The 25,522-nt window shown below is 37.4% G+C and overlaps 1 non-coding gene across 1 annotated transcript; it reads right to left on the reverse strand.

Moving 5' to 3' along the window:
- Positions 1–16,197: 16,197 nt before the first annotated feature.
- Positions 16,198–16,269, reverse strand: Trnam-cau (transfer RNA methionine (anticodon CAU)). The gene has a single exon. It is a non-coding gene; the product is annotated as a tRNA-Met (tRNA).
- Between the last annotated feature and the right edge of the window lie 9,253 nt (positions 16,270–25,522).

Below are 25,522 nucleotides of genomic sequence, written 5' to 3' on the forward strand. Positions count from 1 at the left end.
GTTCTGTTACAAATTTGTCAGTGATCTTTACATTAAACTTTTTCCCTTTAAAATTTGAGATGGGTCCATAATCCCCGTACGACCGGCACTTGTAAGTAAATCTTCGTCACCTGATAAAAAGACCACACAAATAAAAATATTTGATATCTACTTGGGAACTATCGATGCTTTTTTTTAAATAATGAGCTGTCGTTATGATTAACTGACGGGACGACGGGAGATGTTTGTTTCACACAAGTGTACGATTTCCGCTTCGCTTTTACTCATAATTTTATGTACTATCAAATATGAAATTGATTGCCTTTAAAATACCTGATTCACTCCTATGGTAGCTGCTTAAACATGTACAAGATAAGGGTATAGTAACAAATTGGTCACAAGCGCATCACAGCGATGATAGTGATTATCTATAAAATGATAGTATTAAAAAAAAATAACATTAAATTCCACTATTTCCAGGTATTCTATTTCGAAGAATTTTCATACCACTCCACGGAAGCTTTTATTGTTTACATGGAAATAATCATAAACTAGGGCAACTTAAAATCGTGTAAGTCCTTTTTTTTCAGGGATATATTTTGTCTCTGTTTACTTCGATTTTTTAAATATGAACCTATTAAATGTTTATGGCATTTATAAAAAAAGCGTGCAATATAGTAGTCCATATGAAACGTTTTGATCGAAGGCAATTACTCCGTAATTATTAATATTTCGCTGTCATGCAACAGTTGTGCCCGCGGCGAACCTTAATGCCTCCGCCGATGCGCAGGCTACGGTAACCGGACGATAATTTGAACTAATTTTCGTAATTCTGAATAATTTCCATCCGAAGTCATGTTATGCTCACAACTTATACTTTCCAGAAATTCGCTCCCGATCTAATTCCAAGTGCCGGCAGCGGTTCGTTATAATAAGTTTTTAGAAATATTTTTGTTTGGTCAAGATTTGCGGAGGCATTCTCAGAAAGTGATTTGCTTTCGTGCGGTTAACTGAATTAGTTACCTAATTTAATCTTGTGGGAAATCAATTTTTCTGCTTTTTAGTAATTTAAAAATAAAGGTAAAATTCTAACTGTTAGTAAATTTTACCGCGCGGCAATGCCGTGATAATTAATTGTTCATGTCAATTATTTTTACACGTATTTTCACAATACAGGTCTGTGGCGCACCGCAATGCTGGCTGCCCACAAACCGTCTACGTCAACGAGACAACGAGTCAATGTCATTCACAACTAAATTTTCCTTCGTACGATACGGAAGCTAAAATCTAATTTGTAAATGCAATTGTAAATTAATCATTGTAAATATTCTCTCATTATATGTAAATATTCATCCTCTCTATCTCCGCGTATTATTTCATAGAAATAGTGCTCTAGACAAGAACACTAAATTGGTGACCCGCGACTTTCAAAATTTTCAAAATGACCGACGAATTCGAAGATTCCATTTGCAAGAAAATAGAGCCCGAACGATCAGGTGCTGCGGTGGATCGGTTAACCATGAGGTTACCACCATTTTGGGCAGAAGATGCGGAAGTTTGGTTCGCCCAGGTCGAGGCGCAGTTCGCCGTTTGGGGCGTGAAAGCGGATTCAACGAAATATTTCCAGGTTATCAGAGAGCTAGATCCCAAAACGGCTCGAGAAGTACGGGATATCATAACGAAGCCCCCAGAAACAGATAAATACGAAAAGTTGAAAAAACAATTGATCGACCGACTGTCAACGTCGCAAGAAAACAAAAGACGTCAGTTGCTGCAATTTGAAGAACTTGGAGACAGGAAACCAAGCCAATTCCTTCGTCACCTTAGAGGATTAGCTGGCGATAGTGTCACTGACGATTTTCTCCGAAGTTTGTGGTCCACTCGCTTACCTACTCAAGTGCAAGCGATCATCGCGTCTCAGAAGACGGCTTCTTTAGACGACATCGCGATCCTTGCAGACCAAATCATCGACGTGACACCTTGTTCTTCTTTTAAGCAGGTTGCAAGCATGACTTCGTTCGAAGACATGTTTAAGAAGATGGAGCAATCTATAACGGCGCGCATCCAGAGCGAAATGACGCAACAAATTGCTCAGCTAAGCACCGGTAACAGCAGCGGTCAGCGACGTTCGCGTTTTAACAGCAGCAGGTCGCGCAGTCGTAGCAGATCGAAGTCACACGGTCGGTATCGAGCTGTCAAATCAGGTATGTGCTGGTATCATAGTCACTTTAATACCAACGCACGGAATTGCATTCCGCCGTGCAACTTTAAAGCGGAAAACTAGCAAGACAGTCTACCGTGGCGGCTGCCGACTGTCCTCCTACTACAACCTGCCGCCTATTTATCACGGACAGAGTAACTAAAATTCAATACCTCATTGATACCGGATCTGACCTTTGCGTTCTGCCACGCAATTTTATGCCTAATTGCAAGTCGCCTGACAACTACTCGCTTACTGCCGCTAATGGTTCGCTCATACATACATACGGCATAATCAAGCAAAAGTTAGACATAGGATTACGCAGAGACTTTATTTGGAACTTTGTCGTAGCAAACGTAAACAAACCTATACTTGGCGCTGATTTTCTTGCACATTATGGTATTCTTATCGATTGCAGAAATAGAAGACTGCTTATTGACAGTTTAACAACTTTGTCGACTACGGGACAGCTTAAGCACTGCAACCAACCCAGCGTTAAGGCAATTTCGGGTGACAGTGAGTACCACCGCTTGCTAGCAGAGTATCCCAGCTTAACGAAACCATCTGGACTGCCGCGAGAGGTAAAGCATTCCACTGTTCACTACATCCGAACTACTCCAGGTCCTCCTACCTTCTGTAGACCACGCCGCTTAGCTCCAGATCGCCTGAAGATTGCTAAGGAGCAGTTTGAAGAGATGCTTCGTGACGGTGTAGCACAACCGTCTGATTCACCGTGGGCATCAGCGCTACATATGGTGCCAAAGAAAGGCAATGGTTGGCGGCCGTGCGGGGATTACCGCGCGCTGAACGCACGCACTATCCCTGACAGATACCCTGTCCGCCACATAGAGGACTACGCACATCGACTCGCTGGTAGTAAAATATTTTCAAAAATAGATTTAGTTAAAGCTTACAACCAAATTCCCGTATACAAAGATGATATCTGCAAAACTTCAATTACGACTCCATTTGGATTGTTTTCCTTCCCATTCATGCCATTTGGACTCCGAAACGCTGCCCAAACCTTTCAACGGTTCCTGGATGAGGTGCTCAGAGATCTGGACTTCGTGTACTCCTATATCGATGACGTGCTCATCTATTCTAAAGATGCTGAGCAGCACTTAGAACATCTACGGCAAGTTTTCGATAGGTTCCATGAGTACGGTATGCTCATCAATGAATCCAAATGTTCTTTTGGTCAGAAAGAAGTCACATTCCTAGGATTTACTGTATCTGAAGAAGGCACGCGTCCCATCGACGAGAAGGTAAAGGTTATGCAGGAATTTCCTCCCCCAAAGACCGTCGGTGGCTTACGCAGGTTTCTCGGCATGCTGAACTTTTATAGAAGATTCGTTCCTCACGCTGCCGAACACCAAGCCCCTCTTCACGACATGCTAACTGGACCTAAACTGAAAAGTTCGTCTCCACTAACTTGGACAGATCAACAGTTAGAGGCATTTCAGAACTGTAAGTCTAGTCTTGCAAACTCTACATTACTGGCTCATCCCATTATGGACGCAGAACTCGCTCTAGTTACTGATGCTTCAAGCACGGCCTTGGCCGGCGTTTTACAACAGCTGGTGCAAGGACAGTGGCAACCACTTGCTTTCTTCTCAAAGAAGATGACACGGCAACAGACGCAATACAGCGCGTATGATCGGGAGTTGCTCGCTATATATGAGAGTGTCAAACATTTCCGCTACATGGTCGAAGGCAGACACTTCGTCATTTATACGGATCATAAACCTATCACCTTCGCCTTTCAGCAAAAAGACAGGAAATGTTCCCCGAGACAATTCAATTACCTTGATTTCATTTCGCAGTTCACAAGCGACATCAGACACATTTCCGGGAAAGACAACATCACCGCTGACACGCTCTCCCGTATCGAGACCATTGCCGTGCCACCAGACTTCGAAGCCATCGCGCAAGCTCAGCAGGAAGACCCAGAACTACAAGAACTTCTTGCCAATCGATCTTCGTCACTGAAGCTTGAGAAAGTACCCATACCAGGTACCAATGTTTATTTATATTGTGACACGTCTCAAGCAAAGCCACGTCCGTTTATCGTCAAGCAGCATCGCCAGAAGATATTTAACACTATCCATGGCATGAGTCATCCAGGTACGAGATCCACAATCAAACTTGTTACTCAGAGATTCGTGTGGCCATCTGTACGCAAAGATTGCGGTACCTGGGTACGTGCATGCGAATCGTGTCAACGTGCTAAAGTGCAACGTCATACCTCCTCTCCTCTTGGAAATTTCAAATTATCGGAAGAAAGGTTTAGTCATGTCCACATTGATCTGGTCGGCCCATTGCCACCTTCATCAGGATTCCGTTACCTTTTCACAGCCATTGACAGGTACACACGGTGGCCCGAGGCAAAGCCACTGTCTGATATCACGGCTGAATCGGTAGCCCATGCATTCTACGATACTTGGATATCGCGTTTTGGTTGTCCTCAAACCGTAACTACTGACCAAGGACGTCAATTTACCTCACGTATGTTTAAGGTCTTGGCAGAGCTTTGTGGTGCACAGCTGCGTCACACGACGGCTTATCATCCTCAAGCCAATTCGATGGTGGAGCGTCTTCACCGCTCCCTGAAAGCTGCAATCATGGCCCACAACAGCACGAGGTGGACTGAGGTGTTGCCGATCGTCCTACTCGGCATAAGAAGTGCGTGGAAGGAAGACATCAAATGCTCAGCTGCAGAGATGGTGTACGGTGAGCCTTTACGCATCCCGGGTGAGTTCTTTCATTCTCATACCTCAAACACCCTGCAGCCTGATGATTTTGTCACTCAGTTGAAACGCCAGATGTCACACCTCAGACCTGTCCCCGCATCGAGGCACGGAAACAAGTCAGTCTTTGTTCACAAGGACCTAAGTTCATGCAGCCATGTTTTCCTTAGACAGGATGCACTGCGTGGATCACTAGAACCGCCATACACAGGCCCATATCGCGTTCTAAAGAGAACGGACAAGACCGTCACACTGGACTTACTACGAGGACCAGTGACAGTCTCCATTGACCGCGTCAAACCAGCTTACATGCAGAGCGACACAGCTTCACCTACAGGCATAAGTGCTAGGCCTGCTCAAGCTGTTGTCCCGGTGAGAACCACTCGGTCTGGCCGGAAAGTAACCTTTCCTTCTCATTTACAGGCAGGACTCTGATTCTCCCAGGGGGGTCCTGTGGCGCACCGCAATGCTGGCTGCCCACAAACCGTCTACGTCAACGAGACAACGAGTCAATGTCATTCACAACTAAATTTTCCTTCGTACGATACGGAAGCTAAAATCTAATTTGTAAATGCAATTGTAAATTAATCATTGTAAATATTCTCTCATTATATGTAAATATTCATCCTCTCTATCTCCGCGTATTATTTCATAGAAATAGTGCTCTAGACAAGAACACTAAAGGTCTATTACTGTATAAATATGTAAAACCATTTTAAATAAATTACGATAAACGTGACAATAATTAGTCTTATCGCTAATATCGCTATACTAAGCTATGCATAAATATATCTCCCTCTAGCTCTGCATATGTATAATATATTTTAGAAATTAACCGATAGTTTTAAAATTGTATAAAATCATATCGTAAATTATTCGTTCAATAAAACTCATATTTCAAACACAGATGAATTCAAAAACCTGTAGGTTAACACTAATAATTAAAAAATAGTTTTATTGTCAATAAAATATTTATTTAAGTGGTCTAAAACATGTTCCTCTAGTTTTTTATCACATCTTAATTTAGAATCGTAACTTCTCTCGTCTCAGATAACATCTTGATATATCAATACATATTAGTTAGATTGCACGAATTAAATGAATTCCCATGAAATATATTAGCACCATTAATAATAAATTGGACTGTATACTGAGTGAAAATATTTCGCGGATCATATTTTGGCACGATATAATTTACTTCGTAACATATCAATTAGGTATATGTAATATATTAATTTACTTACACAGAATGGCGTTTTGTAACAACAACAAATTTTCACTTTAGATAATTCTTTTTTAAATGTTGCTTTCAAAACTTAAAAATATTTCGCTTGGGTGGCAATAAATAGTCCTGAGAGTATTTGAAACTATGTATATGATTGGGTTCCGAAGATATTAATTTATATTAGTGCAATGTTACCCCAACTAATTTTAAACTGTTGCGAGAAATGCCGATCGGCCATTGGTCTATGTATACAGTCATCGCAGTCGATTTAGGCTGCCTCCTCAAAATACCTTCTTTAGTCGCTGCAACTATCATTTGCAAAGATGCTGTGGCCAATGATGATGACCCATTAAATATCTAGCCTAATTAAGTATTGGTAATTGGTATCCGTACTATGACACAACTTTATTTTATTACCTGCAACGTTTTATATAATCACTCCAACATGAAACTAAAACATAACCTATATAAAATTTCGTCTGTCACTCATCCGGTAGGTACGGAATCGAAATCCTAAAAAACGGACTTACAACTTATGAATCTCATGGTTCTGAACCGCCCTAGGGATTCAAAAAAGACACGCGATGGTTTTAAGCAGAATGTTATTCACAGGCTTAAGGTTTATTCTAAAACATAATTTTCGTAGCTGTCATCTCCATTATTGTACATTAGCCTTTTATTTATATCCTCAGAACACTTGCAAAGTTCATCTGATAATGAGTACATTTGTTGCGTGTGAAACTAGAATTCCATTTTGCACGAGCCAGCAATGTTCGCGTAAGCATCAAAGGTGAGTCCGCACTAAGCCTTGTAATTCGCCAACATTATTAGACAATACACCCTACCCTCTATCAACTAATTCATTACTCCTTTTCCTTTGCTCCTTAGTTTACGAACAAACCTACAGCGTTATTGTATAATGAATGATTACGCTTCCAATACGGTCGTTGCATTTTCCCGGTTTCAAATTCGAAGTCTATTCGATAAATCAAGGCACGGTTAAAGCATTCTAACGCTTTATTTTGCAGATTCAGCCTCGCGATCCCGTCTTCGTAACCAGGTACTCTCTTAAATGCTCCTTTGTAATAAATCCCTTGGAAAGTTGCGTTGCAATAACACAAATCAGATTAACAAACCCTATTGCCTTTTGTTTAACACTGTTACTATTTCGCTGGTAATTAATGTTGCAAAATGCCTCTAAAAAGATACAACTGGTGAATGTCTCATTTAGTTGTGAGTTTATTTATTGTTGTTAGCACTGAATGTATTCCTTGTCCATATTTATTGAAGCAAAGCTTGCTTGGGTGTGCAGCTACTGACTTTATTAGAAGGTAACCTGATAGAATATGAGACGTAGCTGTCGAATAAAACTTTCGACAGGGAAAAGAAATGGTAATAAGTAAAAGTTTTAGGTATAAGTAAAAGCAGAGTAACATCCATATGAAACCCATTTGAATTTGGAAGTTATAGAGTAAGAATGCGGTCGGCGAATGAGTTTTCTAATAACGATGGATGTTACTGTTGCCATAGGTATGTAGTGGAACTGGTGGAGCAGCATTTAAGGTTCCCAAAACCCGCCTATACTTTTTTATTTTGTATTAAAAACGTCCTCTTTTCATAAGAAAAACTACATAAACACAATGCTATTTCCATGCGTACCGAATTTTTTTGATGGCAACCAAGCCCTTCTTAAATAAATACCATGAACTTTCGCCGATCATTAAAAACGCTGCATCGATAAATAAAGCATATAATATAACCCACTCTCACCGAGAAATATGTAAACAAACTCCCTTAGGACATGGGAAATTTATCGTCATCTAATAACCGAATTCCTCAGAAACAAATTACTAAGACACGTTGAGTTACTGAATGGGCGATGGCAACAAATAGGTAGTGTAGTAATACCAAAGAGTTTTGAATCGAGTCCAATACTATTTTAGTCGTCGAACGCTGATCTTTGGGTTTTGTTTCTTTTGAGTTTCGGAAGAGAATGGCGGGTTACCAAGAGTTTTGGGATTATAATGTCAGTAGATTAATAACATTTAATAAACTATTGATATAAACTTTCATCTCTACATGTTGGTTTCGCGGTTTTATCTCTACATGTCGGTTATCGCACACCTCCCAAATATCCAAAAGACCATTGCTCCGTACATGGGAAAGATAAATAACTATAAAATAGATATTTCAAACATTAACAATAGGTTTTTTATAATATGTTTATATGTATTTTTTTATTGTTTTGTAAGTTTTTATGTTTTACTTTTATATTCATACTCCGATGATAGGGTCGAGTGGAAAAAACGAGGGGAGACCTTTGCCCAGCAGTGGGACACCAAAGTAGGCTAATAAAAAAAAAACATATTATAAATAACCTAACCCAAGATATTAAATGAATAAAGGAATTAATAATTGACATGGCTGGCCACAGTTAAATGAAAAGGGATATGGAAGAAGCCTAAACCCCAGCTAAGACCGAGAATCCCAGCAAAATATAACTAGGAGAGCCGACTCCAAATAATGGAAGGACAATGTTTTTCTAAAACCAACAATGAACGCTGCATCATTAATATTTAATAATTTATCAATGTCACCAACTCGTAAATAAATATTATATTCACTTGATACAGATATTTTGAATAAGTCTAAACATTAAGTATTTTACTACAAAGTTGTATAATTACGAGCGACCTCGAGCAGACGTTCTATGACCACAAAGAGCTATTTACATATAAGTAAACCTATGTCATAGAATAAGAATAATATTATGTAATACCTTCCTACATATTGTAGTACCTATTTGACATGTAATTTTATATTAATAATAAATGATGATTATGATTATGATAAAGAGACTTTTGACAATTAAACTAGGTATTTAATGGTAAACACACGACCACAGGAAATGGAACGTAGGTACATATTAGAAAAGGTAACGTGGTTAGCTATTCGATATAAAACTGATGTAGTAAGTATCCAAGAAGTCTGCGGGGCAATCAAATGGTGGTGACGGTCTCTGTCATAATTATGTAAAGTCGAGAGGCGCAACCATCCTATACCAAATCTTGTGGTTTATATTATTTCGGGCAGTCAGCATCAACATTAGGTACCTACACAAAATGAGAACTATAGCACGCTTCAGTAACACCGTGAATGTATACTCCATGTACAGGATAATTTAAATATGTAGTAAACTGTATTCTGTCAATATTCCCGTCTAGTATTCGTAGTCACAATCGCAATGCGAGCGACGGACGGCTTGCATCTCAATAATGAACGCATTGTCCGTCAGTACCGATACCGGTGGAGACTATTTTTGCTCAAACCTGCCCGCGTCTGTCAAGAACATAGAAGGACGTGGAAACGTATACATGAGACGAAATTAGTCATTTGCGATGACAAAGATTAGTGACCTTGTTACACCTAGGTAATAACGTTGTTAAACGCGTTTACCCCTGGTGACATACAGCAGGGGTAATCGCGTTTATCAAGTCATCATCATCATCATCATCATCAGGCTATAGTAGTCCACTGCTGGACATAGCCCTCCCCTAAAGAGCGCCATAGCGCCCTGTCCTCAGCTTGCCGCATCCAGCATCTGCCTGCAGTCTTTCGCAGATCGTCATCCCACTTGGTCGGAGGGCGTCCTACACTACGTTTGCCAAGTCGCGGTCTCCACTCAAGAACACGTTTACCCCAGCGGTTGTCGGTTCTTCGATATGGCCAGCCCACTGCCACAAGTACGCATCTTAAAAAGTAACCTAGTTAGTGTAGTTTGACTGCAATAAGTAAGAACTTTTTTCTTAGGATAGGATCCTAATAGTTCAGTAGTTAGATGCCAGTTCAAACACTTAGAATAAGAATAAGAATGATTATTAGCACAAAAAATAACATAAAACTATAATTCATTTAGACCTACAGAACATAAATATTAGGACAACTGAATTAGGAAGGTGTATCTAGGTCTAAACGGTAGATTTTCTAAGAGATTAAAAACAGTTGGCCTAAGACCTCTTTAAGTGGCGCCGTCTACAACTTTGATAAAGCACGCCTTCGTGTGGAAATTATAGTTATTTATCAATATACCCTTCCTTATTTTCTTATGATCTTTTGATCAAGAAAAAGTAGCAAGCAAAAAGTTACAAATGCTTTAGCTGAATTAAGCTAAGTGAATTTCCAATTATGATTAATTACAAATAAAATGATCCCTACAAACATCTCCACAGCTCCTCAATGCCTCAGCGTACCGTCATGAATGAAGACACATTTGCCAACGACAGCGAATCCAGCGGAGTTATTTGATTTATTCTGAGCCGACTCCATTGAAAACTCAGCGTTATTTATTTAGACGATTTGATGTATTCATGTACTGGACGCAAAGAGGCAAATGAAAGTGTATTCATAATTAGATTTTACTTCGGCTGACTATCGTCTGTTGGTTAACGTAAAACCGTTAAATGTTATGTATTGTTTTTGTCTAACAATGTAAATATGCGAGTATCTGTGTACTTGCCTTGCTTGATTTGGGTACCATTGTTTAATCAACCTTAATGGTATTAATTAATAGTCGTTACTTTGCTTCACACTTAATCGATACTTTGTTACTGTTATTAGAATATCTGGAGTTATTTTTCCAATTAAATTCTGAGTAAAATTTTTAACAAAGTGGTACAGGGGCAGCATGCATCTTTGAGGATGGCAATGTTTAAAAGTAGATACATAGTTAAAAAGTTTCTTTTATCCCCGAGAATTCTTGTTATACCAGATTCTGGAAGAGAAATTAGATTCGTTTTTAGCTACTACACCGAAACGGCAGTTGCCAGATCTATTGTCGCCATCGAAGCTTTTGTCGCTCGGCCGATGTCGCGCCGGCAATCTTGCAATTTGCGAAATATTTGGAATATCCCAGTCGGCCACCAACGGCGGAGACATGGCTGAGTTACCAACGCTTTTAGACAGCAAGCTAGCGGTACCTTAGACGTACTAGTATAATATGACCTACAATATGGTGTAGTTTATATCGATCCTACGTCCAAATTTAAAGTGGTTTATTTGAGAGAAACTTATGCAAGCACGGATAATATCAGTACTGTTTCACGAACTCTATATCGCTTTGAACCAAAAGGTCGAAAGGACATATGACGTTTATATGAAGTTACTGCTTTCTAAAATGGTTTTCGCCGTCGTTCTAATTTCCTCGGACACACGAAGAATGTTTTTATGTTTTAGAAATTTTTGAATTTCTTTTTAGAATTCTCAGTTTGTGTGGTCATTTGGGAATTAAAAGGTTTCAGATGAACTGCATTTGAGTTATCTGCAAATTTAGACATTGGAATGATAATATGCATAGCTTAAATTACGGAGTTTTAATTAACAAGGGTCTCTAAACAAACAAAGACTAACAAATATGTTTATTTACAGTATAATATTTTACAATTATATACGTAAATATTTGTTGTATATTACAACTGATGAGTGGTTTCAATTTATGTACATAAGTAATCAATGTTGTGCAGTGTCCGTGTTTATATCGATTTGTATGATATTTTGTCGGTTATTTTACGATTTTGATTTAAATAAATAAGTTATTTCATCCCAAATAATACATGAGTTTTCACATGCTACCTACATTAGACCTTATTTTATTACGAGAACTTCATTAAATTACGAAAAACAACGTAATTACGACAGCCAATATAAAGGATGACTCAAGCTAGACCGGGCCAGGGCCGGGCCGGAGCTTCCTTTGTGTTCTATGGAAAGCACCACGTGATCACCGATCAGCTGTCATAGAAAATGACATGTCAGATGTCTCGGCGTCTAGCGTCTAGCGTTCTTGATCAAGTAAAGCCAGACATTTTAACTAGACAAACTTACTTACTACTACCAAAGACATATGTAACTTCGTATAAGACGAATAAAGTCTAAGGAAAAAACGTGCCTCGGAATTCAAGTAAAAGTCATTCTCGAATAGATGCCGCACACACCTTTAGCCTATATCCTCGGCTAGATGGCGTGACGACACCGTTTCATATTTAACAATTTTAACACATAGATATCAGTGAATGAACATGGATCAAAATGATATAAAAATAATAAAATCATTTATCCATATATATACATTTTTTGATAACTTTATACGTTTTCATTTTGAGTTTTAGTCGTGTGTCGATAGATGGCAGTAAATTTACAGTGACTACAAAATTTACAATGACAGGACCCCTCTATACTATCTATTCTTTTTGCTACTACTACTACTTACTCCTCTGGCGCAGCGACCCAAAGTGTGTCTTGGCCTCCAACTAGACAAATCAAATCTATAATTATTAGACCAGTAATTCAAAGACAGTATTAATGTCTTTCCTAAATAATTTAAATTTTATTTTTTACACACGAGCAAATAATTAACGATAACGATACATCAACAATTCATTAAGCTAACTGGTTCTGAGACTACTTATCGTTGAATAAATAATTCTTGTAATTCCTGTGTAAACAGACTGTGTAACCAGTTTTGCATCGATATAATAAGACAGGAGAAGCAAAATGTAATAATTTTGTTATTCTGCAGTTACTTTGTTGGGTAGCTCCAATGATTATAAGTGCTGGATGTAATCTATTTTTCATAACGTTAAATGCCCTCATACAAATACAAATAACATATAGGTAAAGTTATTACGGAATATGGATCATAACTAGGAATATCACTTGATGGTAGAAAGTATAAATAAGTACAAAATATAATAATAATATCTAGGTAGTAAATACATAATTATTACAAACTCTATCTATAATCAATGAAAACTGCAACTTCATTTTCTATGACAAGTGACCGGTCGTCACGTACCTAATGCTTTCCTAACAATTCCCATCTTTTCACTAAAAAAGTTGTTAACTCGCAAAGAAGGCAAAATTATAAAATTGAAATACAACTACCCCCAACAAAATTAGAAATGTTTAAAAAAGGCCCTTACTATCGATGCATACTTGTAGCAAACAAACTACCCGAAAAAATTATAAACGAAATTCAAGACAACGTGTTCAAAAGGGAACTAAAACATTTGCTGCTAAATAAATGCTATTATTCCATAGACGAGTACCTGAATGATGAATCTTTGCCTAAATAAAATAATAATAACTTAAATTAAATAAATAATTAAATAGTAATAACTTATATTGATAATTTAAATTAAATATACCTAAATAATTAAATAAATAATAACTTATAATGATAATTTAAATTGAATATACTTACCTATAATATTATTGAATGAATGATAAATTGATGAATTGAATATATTTAATGCTGATTTATTAATGAATGATGAATTGAATTAAATATTCTTAATGCTAATTTATTAATGATACTATGGGAGTGTATTTAAAAACAAATTAATAATAATAAATCAATGGTAGGTAATTAATGTAATTTCATAAGTATAAAATAATAAATATTATAGCTTTTATTCTTATGCCTTGAACATAAGTATGAAAATGCGTTTATTTTAAATTATGTACATATATGTGCCTGCACTGCACGTCCTAGTTATAGTTTAGTTTTAAGAAACATTTGCTGTGCCCTAACAGGGTTCATGTGTGAACTTACCCTAATGTAATATCTGTCTTGTACCACATGATTATTATGCAATAAATTATGAATTATGAATTTCTATAGAAAACGCTGAGTCGGATGCCTCGTCCCGGACCCGGGCCGTTCTAACATGAGATATCCTTTCTATGACATGACAGGCGATCACGTGATGCTTTCCATAGAAAACGATGCGCCGGAAGCTCCGGCCCGGACACGGCCCGGTCTAACGTGAGTCATCCTTTATGCTTTTTGCCGGATTGGGACCATATTTATAAACAACCCGCTTACTTTAAAATTAAGTACATTATTTTAATGTATCTTTTTTGCACTAAGAACATATTAACCAGGCAAAATGACAGTACTTTTAAAACGATGAATAAGTAACATGTAAGCAAACGATTAAGTTAAACATACACCTGTTCTAGTTCTCTGCGACAGTGTGTCCTGGGTGGTCGCGACACACATTTCAATAATGACTGGCCACTGACGTAATGTGGCGGCTAGTGACGTGTTCAGGGGAATATTCTCGTTTGGAATCATTTCTGTACGTGTGATCGGTAAGGGAAGACCAAAAAAATGTTACTTTTCATTATCATCATCATCTCAGCCATAAGACGTCCACTGCTGAACATAGGCCTCCCCCTTTGGGGGGTGTATGCCATAATCGCCACGCTTGGCAGGCGGGTTGGCGATCGCAGTCGAGTACACCGAATTTGAGGGACGCTGCTGCCCGTCCACCGGTGGTCTTGGACGTAGTTTAAGGACATACCCAGGTCCTGGGCGTAGTTTAAGGACATACCCGGGTCATATTTCTGATAAAAAAATCTTACTTTTTTAGGAATATTTCTAACATTACCGGGAATAAACTGCGAAACTTAAGAAACTTACAAATACAAAAAAAAATATTTGTATGTATAATAACTTAGTTAATAAGAATTTGTCAATGTATCGAGTTGTATTTGTTTTCGTATTTTGCGTATACAGTCAAAACCGTTTATAACGACATCGAAGGGACTACTCATATTTGGTCGTAAAAACCGATAGTCGTAACAGCCGATGACGTACTTAATACTTATTATTAAATGTGAAATTAATATACTCATCTATAAAATAAAACTACATTTTATTTATATCACATGAAAATTATAATAAAAAGACATTACGTACATATAATTATCATTTTTCTACATTAACAAAATCTGTTATTTTAGTTTGTTTGAAACACTTCTGTAGTACGTACGCACTTTACTAGTTCACGCTGAATTTTAATTAAAGTATTGTCATAATATGTTTTGGTGCGTCTTGTGTTCGGATAAGTAACAAACTGACTGAAAAGAAATGAGAAAGCGGGCTTTGGGTTTCGATTATACTGCATACACGTGTACCTATTTTGTTTCTGAGAAATACAATAGACCCTAAACTCGAGTTGTTTTTGTTTACTTTTGCGATCTTAATGACTTTAGTGTGCCAGATGTGGGAAGGGGATACTGCCCTCACCTATTCAAATGTTTACAATACGGCTGGTCGTTCTAACAGATATAATTCTCCGAAAATATCAGTTAAATGTAGTCGCTTAAAGAGATATGTTGTAATAAGCGATGTCGCAAAAAGCGGTGTTTTTTATAAGGCGGTCTAATAGAATTCAGCCGGGACCTTTGATTTTGGTCAATATAACCGGTATGTTGTTCTAAACGATGTCGTCGTAAACGGTTTTGACTGTATTAATAAAAGGTAGGTAGAGTACTAGTACAAAATATTCGTAGTTATAGCAAGTAAAAAGTCGGATAATTACTCATAATAGGTACAGCGAGCTGCAAAAAAACATATACACTGTATGAATGGAATTCATTCAAAAAGTGGGTATGTACTTTTGCAGCTGCAGGTGTACGTCAAATGTTAGTTAAAATACGCGTTGAAGACATATGACCAAAATCATTGTTTTCTTATCTGGGAATCACCGAGAACAAGAATAGCCCGGCGGCACATCACTAGTGGCGGTGGCGGCTCTACACAGAGGGAGCAAAAACTGACTTGTTGGAATTGTACAACAAAAATTCCAACAAATACAATGTCTTTATAGTGCAATTTATACTTCTCTGAATTGGGTTACGATTGTTTACATAGGGAGCTCATAATCGTAAAATTATTTTAGTGATCCCAAAACGCAGGTAAAAGTACCCGGATTACGTCATTACGTTACCTTTTTTCTTCAGTGCTCTATAAACTTATCTTATAATAAAATGTGAAACGATATTCTAGCGCAAAAAACGTTAGGTATGCCGTTAAGTCTCGATAATAATTATAAAAAATCTACATGTAAGTTCATAAATATCTAATTTAAGTAACCAAAATTGTTACTATTTTATTAAAGTTAGCTCATTCACAAACTGATTACTGGACCTGACCGGCGAAATGGGCATATAAAATTAAAAACAAAAACAAAAAACATTTATAGCAGAGCGTGGTTTCGATCCACGGACCTCTGGGTTATGGGCCCAGCACGCTTCCACTGCGCCACTCTGCTCACATTGTGACGGGACGAAAATACCTATTACATTACGTGCACCCTATTTTCAGTAAAAAAATTGACTCGTGTCATTTTGCACTTTTAAAAATATTTTTTCCACAATTTTGTTATTATTTTGCTTGGCGTTATGTGCTTACTAATGTAATAAATAACGTACGTGTATATTTAATGTAACTTGTAGATAGGTAGGTATAATATTATTATTTGAATAAAAGTATTGCCGAACTCGAAACACAAGAGGAAAAATTTACTACTGTATTTTACTGGGTAGATTTCTTTTTTTCACGTTTATAAAAATTAAGTGTAACCAACTCAATAAGGTAAATTATTTGTTTCTCAAAAGAGGTTGGTAAGCCTCAAGGTGAAACAGGAAAATCGGCGAATTTGAGAAAGGGGAAATAATTAAGAGTCTTCAATCTCTTCACGGGTTTACGTAAATAATATTATGCGGACTACATTCGGTTTCGTTTTGATTAAATTTTAATTCTTCAGGAAATTGATTTAACGCCAGGTTAGGGACTACCAAACTTAATTACTTTTATATAAACCAGGGCGTACTGGATTAATGAAGACTATTAAAATACTAAAAACATATAAAATGCTTTAAATTATCTTTAAATGTCAGCTTCTGTTCCCACAATATAACCCGAGCCAGTTTTTAACTTGTGACGTGTGTTTTTACTGATGCACGTACTTCTTTTATTTGCATATTTTTGTCAGCTTTATTAGTGTCTATCACAGAAAAAAGTACTTCATTCAAGGTCATACTTCCAGATTAGGTCCAATAAAAAAAACTGATTTTGACGTAACTGATGTCATCAAGGAACTGATATGGTAGACTCCTAACAGAGCATGCTTACTTACACTTTACACGTGTTTAAATTCTTATCAGTGCGTAATCTTTATTGGTACTTTGCGTTATTTAAAAAGTAGTTATGATATAAGTTCTATAAAATACCTAACTAATGTTTACGGCATACGTTTTTAGAAACTATGATTCCGTTAACTACCGCACAAATAAATATTTACCCGCAAGAATAATATAAATATAATTGTGATCATTTGATAGAAACTGAAAGGCATTGTACAAAATGTTAAACGACTACAGATTAACAAAAGGACATGTAAATCCACAAATTGATTAAAATAATACATTACGGTTTAACAATTTTTATCTTGGTAAATATCAAAAGTCGATCACTAAGAGCCAACAGGAGTGGTCATTCCTCCATACAAACGTAGTCCTCGTTTTCCTCCGTGGTTTTTGAAGCTAGAGCAATGATTTTTTCAACACAGATTAATATTGTCAATATCTGTGTCGGACCGTTTTGCTTTTTTTGATATTTTTGTTTTTTAAGGCGCTAGAGCCCTTCAAAAACGGCCAAAATGGCCTAATAGACTATGCCGCAATGAGAGGCGTGGTATTCAAAACTGATATCAATTAGCCAAAAAAGCAAAACGGTCCGACACAGATAATTTCATAATCATTTAGATTTCCAAATTTGGTTACGATTGGTTAAGTTTTGGGGGAGGAAAAAGAGGACTACGAAACCTCGATTTTTGTCATTTTTACGCAGGATTTTTCGCCTCAGCTGCAGTTGTCCCTATCGCACTAATTTTAGGGGCGGAGTCAAGTTTCTAAATACGTACACAGCCAGAAAAGTGATGGGCAATAGTCGACATTTAATGTCGATAATCTAGTGATGTAAGAAGTTATCGATAAACCGTCTTGTGTGAAAATATCTAGATCCTAAGATACAAGGGGTTTTGGGTTGAGAGTAGGGAACACATTTTTGTAGTTATGATATACAATCTATTATGAACTTTTTGATTCTAATATTTCAAATTAGAAATCAAAATCAAAAATATTTTATTGCATGGTTAAAATGGGTTAACAAAATTTTTAGGTACCTACAGGCACGCTTCGTAATTGTCGAGCAATTTAGGGTCCTAGCTGAATTGGTTGTTCCATACTTACTCGTGCTCTATGGAATGTCCAATTTAGCTAGAACCCTAAATGGCTCAACAATCACGGAGCGTGACAGTACAAATGATTCATGTTCTGTATATCCTGCCCTACAATGGCGTTAATATTTGGTTGTCATGTCTATAAGTACTTCGTTTTTAAGCATTATTGAAAAAAAAATAGTAAATACTAATATTAACCACTAAGTACATAACTATTACAAAAAAAGCTAAATAATTATACGATTGCATGCTTAACGTCACCTTCACTCTAATGCTAAACAAACGAAGAATAAGAACTAACAGCGATAAGACCGCCTGTTGCTACCTTTATCTACATTGTAAATCGGTTTTAGGGTTCCGTACCCAAAGGGTAAAACACGGGACCCTATTACTAAGATTCCGCTGTCCGTCCGTCCGTCTGTCACCAGGCTGTATCTCACGAACCGTGATAGCTAGACAGTTGAAATTTTCACAGATGATTTATTTCTGTTGCCGCTATAACAACAAATACTAAAAACAAGATAAAATAAAAATTTTAGTGGGGCCTCCCATACAACAAACGTGATTTTTGACCGAAGTTAAGCAACGTCGGGCGGGGTCAGTACTTGGATGGGTGACCGTTTTTATAAATAATGGTACGGAACCCTTCGTGTGCGAGTCCGACTTGCACTTCGCCGGTTTTTTTTAAATTTGTTTTTATGTTTGTGGTGTAATAAAGAATATTTTAGAGTCAGACCAAGAAAAGTCTACAGCAATTTTGATAGCACACGCAGTGCAAGTGTTATTTATATGTCATAATTTCATAGAAGCGACGTTTGAAATAATACTTGCACTGCGTGTTCTATCAAAATCGCTATAGATTTTTCTTGGCCTAACTCTACTTTAAATTACAAAGTAAGGCCTAAATTATAAAATAAGGCCCATCAATGTTTTTTTTTTGTGTTTATTAAACTTGATATTTTGTCTATAGTATTAGCGGACATGGCCTCAAAATTTAAACCCGCTTAAGAATCGGGCCTTATTTCGTGCATTATATACAATACTACCCATTTTTGTGTAGTCATTATTTATACTATAGAAGCATTGTTTGAGTAGCCAATTATTTAAACAGTATTTTTTTAAAGGGAAACGGTGGCAATATTTTAAGGTCTGGATAATAAGATACAGATCTTAATAAGGATATCAATGTAAGTGAATGTTACCATGACTACCAAACAAACAAATGTGATAGAATTTGCCAGCTGGCATTGTAACATTCAGACAGTTACCTATGTACCTAATCTGAAATATGAATAAATTAGTAATATTTTAAACAGGAAAGTAAACCGAATTTTGGCCTTTTGCTGGACACAATCACAATAGTAATTTGTTTTACAAGAGGGCAAAGTTTATCGCCACCGGTTGATGCATTTGCAGCACCAATGGTAGAAAATGCAAGCTCATCATCAACTGCATAATCGACGTTTGATATGACTATTGAATCCGAGCTTTTTGATCATGAATCATGATAAAACAAAATTTTAGAAGGTCGCAGAATAGTGGATTTAAAATATTTATTTTCTGTGATCTCAAATATCAGGCACGATCATACAAATTGTACATTTGCTGATCTTGCCTTTGTCATTGAAAGACGTAAGGGTTTACACAGAGAATATATATTTAAGTGTAATATGTGCAAAAAAAAGAAAACGATACACTCTGAAGACCCAAAAAGAAAATGTTAGTAAATACTGCTCCTCCCCATGGTTACTTGGTTCCTTATTCAACCTACCTGAAATTAAACGAGTAGGTTAGTGAATTATATCATTTTACATTATAAAGTTAAATGTTTAGGTATCTCAATCACTTACTCACTGGTGGACATGGACGCAAAATTTTTGCCCATCTACTTATACTATCTTATAAAAAATGAAATTTTGAAAGTTAGCACGCTTAAAGTTCGTTTTTTTTGCATTAAGGTAACAGATTTTGACATGTCTTATTAAAAATTACCATTGAAAAATAAGTCATAGCAAATATGTTAGAATTATAAATCATATTAATCATATTAATGAGCAAGAGCACCCTAAACCGACGAGCGTGTATGAGGAATGTTATGAATGTGAAGGAAGCGAAAGTGGTATGTCAGGATCGTAGCAAGTGGAAATCCGTGGTCTCTGCCTACCCCTCCGGGAAATAGGCGTGATTGTATGTATGTATGTATGTATGTATGTATTAATCATATACTTTTTTATATTCTTTTGCTTTCATAAGTAATATAAACTAATTTTTGAAAGCGTTTTTCAATAATTATTAATAAAAAGACACGTCATGATTATTTACCTTCTTTCTAATGCTAAAAAATAACTAACTATAATAACCGGGCCTTATTTGGTACAGAACCTTGATTTGATAGGTACATCGGATATTCTGGGCCCCTGAGTTTGTTACGTAAAGGACAAAATGGTGACATGTGGTTAGAGCTGATACTGTTAAACTAGTGGTTCTGTGCGCTAAGTATAAAAAATAAGCTTCAGCGAACTCATTAAGCCTAGAAAAAACCCTACACCCTACTGCCACTTAAGTCAGTCTTGAGTCTTTGAATCAATTTCCGTAGTAGTACTACTACTACTAAGGTACTAGGAGGTAATAAGGCCTATAGTAGGTATAATAAGGCCTACCTGAAAAATAATGTTCTTACAACAGTGTAACCGTGTTAGTTATTTGAGTAACATATATGTAAAGTGATACAATTAAAAGCTAACAGCAAACCAGTACATAAATTATATCTTATGTACTTCTTATGAATTACACTCTTATAAAGGTTTCGGCTAATTACGCTTAATTACTTGAATAAAGGTAGATGAATTGCGTGCGGTCCAATAGGTAACCACAACTCACGGAGTCCAAAACAATAAGCTGATCAGCAAAGTCAAGTAAACAAAGCCAAGTCACAGTAGTAGAAATATTATCGAGTTCCGTAAACGTAAGCCGGGTCAAAAAATTCAATCGCAACACAGTAAGTAATAAGTGAACGCCTCGTGGCAGTAACGCACGAAAAATAACATTGCAAATTGTCGGCAATGAGGCGCGCGCGGGTGCAAGCGTACGCATCTGTGTGCGTGCATTACACACACAAATACAGTCTCTCACGCCCCGTCAGAGCGACGGGTATATTCAGCTTGAAATCTCAAAATTGACTTTTAGCTCAGCTCCCGTTTCGTCTTAAGTATATTTCGTCGATTCCAATTATATATATTGATTAGTGCAGTAAGATAAGCGTTTTCTTGTGAACCGACCTTTCTGTAAGTATTGCAACTCTGTGTAATCACTTAGTAACTTTCTGTTATTATTTTACATCTGTCGATTTCACGGCACAACGCTTCAGGTCAAAGGAAAGACAGATCAGTTATTCTTAAACCTTTTTTACAACGCCTCAGACCAAACCAGTATATGTCTGGTCTGTCATTAAGCGCAATTGTTATGAATCTCTAGTTCAAGTTAAATGAGTAACAGCTCACAGTCGAAAAAAATATTCGTGAATGATCCTGTCTTTGTTTAACGCTAGTTGAGCGTAAGAAAATAATTATACGGACAAATTGTCGATGGAAACAATTGCGATGAAGTATAAAATAATTATCGATGTAACGATTGCGTTGCCTCTCAACTGTGACTTCGGAGGAGATACGCTTTGATTAGTTTAATTAATTTCGGGTCGTTGTGTTGAAAAAATGTGTCGTTAGAAGTCAAAAATATAAACAATTGCTTCTTAGTTACTTTCTTCTGCAAAAGATTGTGGTTACTTCGTACATTTAATTCATTCCATTGTAGATAAGTACTTATGTATAAGTAAAATAACCGGCTACATATTTTTATGGCATAAAATTGTCACACAGGTAGGTATAACTATTTATAAACTACCTATCAGGAAAAAGTCTGCTAATTACCAACTACATACAATATTATTTATTATTATTTTACATCATTTCATCATTTTTTTATCATACAATATTATTTTTATTGGGCGCGGACGCCCACCTATGACCTGGATGAAGACCGTTGAAAACGACCTAAAGACGATGGGACTGTCACCCGAATTAACTCAACGTCGCCCAGAATGGCGGAAATGTATCAGGAGAGCCGACCCCAAATAATGGGATGGAGCGAGGATGATGATGATGATACAATATTATTTAGTACCTAACAAGATTTTAGCTCAGACGAGTATTCAAGTATAAAGTTACAATACTAGGCAATCAAAATAAAATAAAAAAGTAAAATAGTACTCATCCAATGAATATTTCACATTTTAGTTTACGCCTAAAAATGTGCTTGTTATTATAAAATAATGTGAATATTTGTTTGTTTGAATAACTAGATCTAAAATAAAATATTTTTTATCACAAACTATAGAGAATAAATAAGAAAGCAAAGTTGTATGGGGTTTCTTTACCAAGTTCTTCGCAGGTGAATCCACGGGCATATAATATATGGATGCTGTTAAGAGCGCTCTTACAAGAAAAGTCGAAATAATGCAAAATTGATGATACTAGTCGACGAAATTCAGGACTTTGCGCTCATTATTAGAAACAATGAGTACGTGTTCCAGTAAAAGCGTCTTCTTATCTTTATAAATATCGTTGTAAATATTAGAAAAAGGACTTATTAAATTAGTAATGATTTTTTTTCTGATGGTCGTTTCCGAAAAACCCCGTGAAGCACTGAATGGCGAGCTCTTATTTGGAAATGTTGAGAATTTTACTCTGCTAAACCTGGCTATTTTGTATTACTAATACCCTGTACTTTAGGCATATCAAACTATATTTTTCCTACATATCTTTGAGAAAGAGAAAATCAAAGTAAAACGAACTCGATTTTCTCTCCGAAACAAGTGTCAATTCCTACGAAAATCTACTTAATATCGAAGTCATTTTGATACTCAAGCAATCTGGCACGTTTGCTTATACTGTTGGTATACATTAGTGTTTATGAAATTCTACTATAATTTTTTGGCAATTTTTTGAAAACTACTCTATATTACCGATGACGCGCGCTGCGCCAGCTCAGTGCCGCGGCAGAGCTTGTAGAGGCAGGACGTGTGTCGGTCGGCTCCGCATATTTTCAACGGCGACGACGAGGTTTTTTATCATTGTGTGCGGCGGGCGCCGTGTAAAACGCTATACTGTGTGCGTGTAAACCGCAACGAGAGACTTTGATCCTAGCACCGTTTTTATAGTATTATAATTTATAATGGTACAGTTTAATAAACTACCCGACAGGATTAAAAATATTTGAAACGACCTGACATTCTATATGTATTTATTTGACTCAAGATAGTTTGACTCAGGGTCTGATGATGGAGCCGGAAGGTGGTCACCGGTATCAATCAACCATGCAACTAAACCACTTCGTGTTTAGGCTCGTTTTATTCATCTCAACAAGATCTTTGACACAAGATAGTACTCAGGGTCTGATGATGGAGCCGGAAGGTGGTCACCGGTACCAATCAACCATGCAACTAAACCACTTCGTGTTTGGGCTCGTTTGATTCGGCTCAACAAGATCTTTGACTTAAGATAGTACTCAGGGTCTGATCATGGAGCCGGAAGGTGGTCACCAGTACCAATCAACAATGCAACTAAACCACTTCGTGTTTAGGCTCGTTTTATTCGTCTCAACAAGATCTTTGACTTAAGATAGTACTCAGGGTCTGATGATGGAGCCGGAAGGTGGTCACCGGTACCAATCAACCATGCAACTAAACCACTTCGTGTTTGGGCTCGTTTGATTCGTCTCAACAAGATCTTTGACACAAGATAGTACTCAGGGTCTGATGATGGAGCCGGCAGGTGGTCACCGGTACCAATCAACCATGCCACTAAACCACTTCGTGTTTAGGCTCGTTTTATTCGTTTCTATAAGATCTTTGACACAAGATAGTACTCAGGGTCTGATGTTGGAGCCGGAAGGTGGTCACCGGTACCAATCAACCATGCAACTAAACCACTTCGTGTTTAGGCTCGTTTGATTCGTCTCAACAAGATCTTTGACACAAGTTAGTACTCAGGGTCTGATGATGGAGCTGGACTGTGGCCACGGGTACCAGTCTACCATGTAACTGAACCACTTCGTGTTTGGGCTCGTTTGATTTGTCGCAACAAGATCTTTGACACAAGGTAGTACTGAGGGTCTGATGATGGATCCGGGAGGTGGTCACCGGTACCAATCAACCATGCAACTAAACCACTTCGTGTTTGGCTTCGTTCGATTCGTCGCAACAAGATCTTTGACACAAGTTAGTACTCAGGGTCTGATGATGGAGCTGGACTGTGGCCACGGGTACCAGTCTACCATGTAACTGAACCACTTCGTGTTTGGGCTCGTTTGATTCCTCGCAATAAGATGTTTGAGACAAGATACTACTCAGGGTCTGATGATGGAGCTGATGATGAAAGACAGGTACCCGTCGCCACCTTCGCGCTCCATCATCAGACCCTGAGTACTACCTTGTGTCAAAGATCTTGTTGAGATGAATAAAACGTGCCTAAACACGAAATGGTTTAGTTGCATGGTTGATTGGTACCGGTGACCACCTTCCGGCTCCAACATCAGACCTTGAGTACTATCTTGTGTCAAAGATCTTGTTGAAACGAATAAAACGAGCCTAAACACGAAGTGGTTTAGTTGCATGGTTGATTGGTACCGGTGACCACCTTCCAGCTCCATCATCAGACTCTGAGTATCACCTAGTGTCAAAGATCTTGTTGAGACGAATCAAACGATCCTAAACACGATGTGGTTTAGTTGCATGGTTGACTGGTAATGGTACCTTCCAGCTCCATCATCAGACCCTGAGTACTGTCTTGTGTCAAAGATCTTGTTGAGATGAATCAAACGAGCCCAAACACGAAGTTGTTTAGTTACATGATAGACTGGTACCCGTGGCCACCTTCCAGCTCCATCATCAGACCCTGTGTATCTTCAGTGTCAAAGATCTTGTTGAGACGAATCAAACGAGCCTAATCATGTTACTACATGGTTGATTGGTATCCGTGACCACCTTAATCATCATCAGATCCTCAGTACCAGTTCGTTTTTAAACCCTCGTTGATACAAACTTTACAACCTATAGGTACCAAATGCAATGACGAAACATGTAAATAAGCGAGTAGGTACCTATAATTTCTTTCGAGTAATATACCTTCATAAGTACAAGTATGGGGCTATTCATAAATTACGTCGTTTCAAATGGGAGGAGAGGGGGGGGGGGGGGTCTGGACATCGGATGATGGTAACATGACGT

This window comes from Cydia splendana, chromosome 14 (genome assembly GCF_910591565.1).
Source record: "Cydia splendana chromosome 14, ilCydSple1.2, whole genome shotgun sequence".
NCBI classification, from domain to species: Eukaryota; Metazoa; Arthropoda; class Insecta; order Lepidoptera; family Tortricidae; genus Cydia; species Cydia splendana.